The sequence below is a fragment of the Dendronephthya gigantea genome, unplaced genomic scaffold (assembly GCF_004324835.1).
Source record: "Dendronephthya gigantea isolate DGI-Jeju-01 unplaced genomic scaffold, DenGig_1.0 000049F, whole genome shotgun sequence".
NCBI lineage: Eukaryota > Metazoa > Cnidaria > Anthozoa > Malacalcyonacea > Nephtheidae > Dendronephthya > Dendronephthya gigantea.
In genome coordinates this window covers 100,327-103,588 of record NW_021163059.1, presented here as the reverse complement: position 1 = coordinate 103,588, position 3,262 = coordinate 100,327, and positions in this window count along the sequence as shown.

Sequence of the window (3,262 nt, the reverse complement as noted above, 5' to 3'; positions counted from 1 at the left end):
ATAAACTGAAGTCATTAAAAGTTAGGGATGTGCACCTTAAAATGGCTGGTCAGGCTACTAGAAGTCTTGCACGCGTGTTCTCCGTACAAGTTAACTTATTCGTTAGTCATTTAGCTGCCTTGTCTGAACAGGAACGTATAAATATGATTCGTTCATGGGAAAACATATGTCGCCAACGCCAACAAATGTCTTGGATATACCGGTGGGCAATTGAAAACGTCCCCCACAGTAGCTCCCGATGGTTCTCTAGCAGAGAAGGTCACACAATAAGCCCAAATGGAGATGCATATCTGTTGAGTCGTTTAAGCACGCTGCCCGAGGCGCAGGCGGTTTCTTTCACAATGTTTTGGGAGGTTTAAGTGGTTCCCTACTCTGGGGTGCGCTCGTACTTTTGGCAGTATTCTGTCTATATCAGTACATACGTAACCAACAAAACTGTTTTCAAAAACCTGACACATCATCTGATGTTGACAAAGCTGACAATGACGTTGAGATAAACGACGATCAATCTGAGTTACAGGACATGACTATACAGGACGAATGTGTTGACTGTGGGTTGCCCCGATGCCCATCTATTTCTAACCAACTGTCCCAGGAGTTATCCGTTTAGGAAGGCAAGCAGTTTTGCCCCTGCCTTCATGTTAATAGTTGTTTTTGTCTATATTGTGGTACGTTTAGTAAACGGAATACGTTTAATTGTAGATTACCCCTGAGATATTAAGATAGTTGGGAATTTTTAAACATATTATATACACACATATCTATGATACTATTATATTTAGTCCACTTAAGTTCATTATAGCTCACTCAAAGCTGTGGACAGCTTATTCTAGGTGAGGAGGATTGTTACACAAAGCTTTATTGTGTTTAGAGATATGCATATAAAAATAGCTGCAAAAATAGGAATATCAATAGCATGACAGGGATTAGTGAATGATTTTTGCCACAAGACGCCTGAGTAAATATAATTTTCGGCCATTAGCAAACATTAATCACCTTTCCCTTTCATGTATGACATATCGTGGGATTAAATAAGTAATAAGGTGAAAATATTTATAATCCTCTCAGAACTAATACCTGGATAAACAGTCTTAAGTCTTCACTTATCTTAATGGTCGCATTCTTTAAAAAAGTGTGCGTGCTGTAGGCCATTCAAGTTCTTATGTCAATCAATTGTGTTAAAAATGTTGCTCGGTCAAGCATGTAATAGATTACGTCATCAAAAGTTCAATTTGATAAAATAAGAGTGAAAATAGTTTAAGTTGAAAGATATTGTTCACAGACGTATTGTTTGTAAATTTTACTAGTTGTTGATGATAAACATTTTAAGTTGTGAACATTTTTAAGTATTGATCGATTGAGCGGAAGACCAACTCAACTAGTGCGACAACGCCTTAAACAAACAAGACATGAGAGCTGGAACGAGCTTCTAAGACCAACCCACATTTCTAACTTACAACGCTCATTGGTTGGATAAGAATCAGCCACTCTGGTTGATGACGTCTGCAAGTTTCCCTCAACCGTTTCTATAAAAGGGCGTGCACAACACCCCAACCTTCAGTGGACTAGCGGAGTAAAAAGCATGTGAAACGTTAGGAAGCTCAACCTTACAGGACAGACAACCAAGACAAGAACTCAAAAACGACGAAGATCAGAAGATCAAGTGAAGAGTAGAGAATCCAGAAAAAAAACTGAACATTAAAGTGTATATGAAATGAAAATTTCGATATCGGGTTTTTTGCATTTTCTTAAAATTTCATCTTTTCCGATCATAAATATACCAACTTTGTCGAAAAATTCGAACTAGAAGTTTGTGAAATTTACGATTAAAGTTCGATTTTGAGACTATTTACTGGCGAAATTCCTAACATTCCATCGTGCGGCCAATGACGTAGGCAGTGTGACACAGCTCGATCTTTTGATATGTATTACTACGATGTTATATAGTTGCGTCTATGTAGAATTGGGATTCTGGAGCGATTTTGACGAATCTGCTTTTTGTAGTCACGAATTTTGATTTATTGACAGAATATAATAACAACACGAAGAATCGTAGCAGCCTAAAATACACTTTTTATGCGCGAGAGACTAGCTATATTGCCTATATACCGCATCTTGAGGTTTCAGACGTACCGCATACATACCGCATATTATGTAAAAGTGATATCAACTATTGTCAACAATGTAGAGTAGTAACTAATACTAGAAAATTGCATTCCTACAATTAATACGAAATATCTACATTAGGACTGAATATATAGGCTATCTATCTACATATTACTGACACCATACCATATTGACATTACACCGCATAAGCGTGCATGGTATACGACAATTAATGTTATGGAATTTGTAGCTGCTTCAAACGCGATATACTTATCATATTATTTGCGTTCACTCACAATCACTCGTGATGCTCACATTGCGTGTTTTTGCACTTAAAATAAACCGGAATTTGATTAGTATTTTCTCACCTCTACTTAGAAAACATCAGCTAGAATTGCGTGCTTGCTTTGCGCGACAGACACAGTGACACAGTGCATCTAGGCTTGGCTACCGCATTTCCCTCACGTCACAAAATTCAAACCTGCACTCGCACGCAATCGGTACAATCTTGCCCTATAAAAGGAGTGCGTTATGATTTACTAAGCATTTTGAATTCAACAAGCATGGCTTCCAGCACGAAGAGAGCAAAGAGGGGGAAATTTTGCGTCTGCGGAGCTCCTGGATTGCGCAGTTGCATGAATACATATCACGTTGAGGGGATATCGATGCATAAGTTTCCCGCAAATGAAGAACAGAAGAAAATGTGGGTAAAATTCGTGCGAAAACATCGGCCGAATTTTACTCCTACGAGTTCTTCAGTAATATGCTCAGCACACTTTGAGAAATCTTGCTTCGGAACAAGATATCACATTGACGTCCCGGACGAGCTGAAACCAAAGGCCAGATATCTATTAGAAGGGTCTGTACCAACAAAAGATTCGGTTGTTCTCGAAGAATTACCAGCGACATCGCGTACGAAAAGAAGGGTGAGTCTGGCGATATTCTATGCAGCAAAACATTCCTCATTTGCCTATTTGAAATATTGTGTCCAAACAGTTGCTTTGTCATAGTCGGTCAAAGCTTTTTTGCAATTTGAATTGAAAATAATTGTGAATCTTGCAGATTTTACGGGATCAGCTATCCCCATCGACAAGTTGCGCAGGCGAATTATCCAGTCCTGAAGCAGTGTCATCGGCCCACAAAATAAGTGACGAGG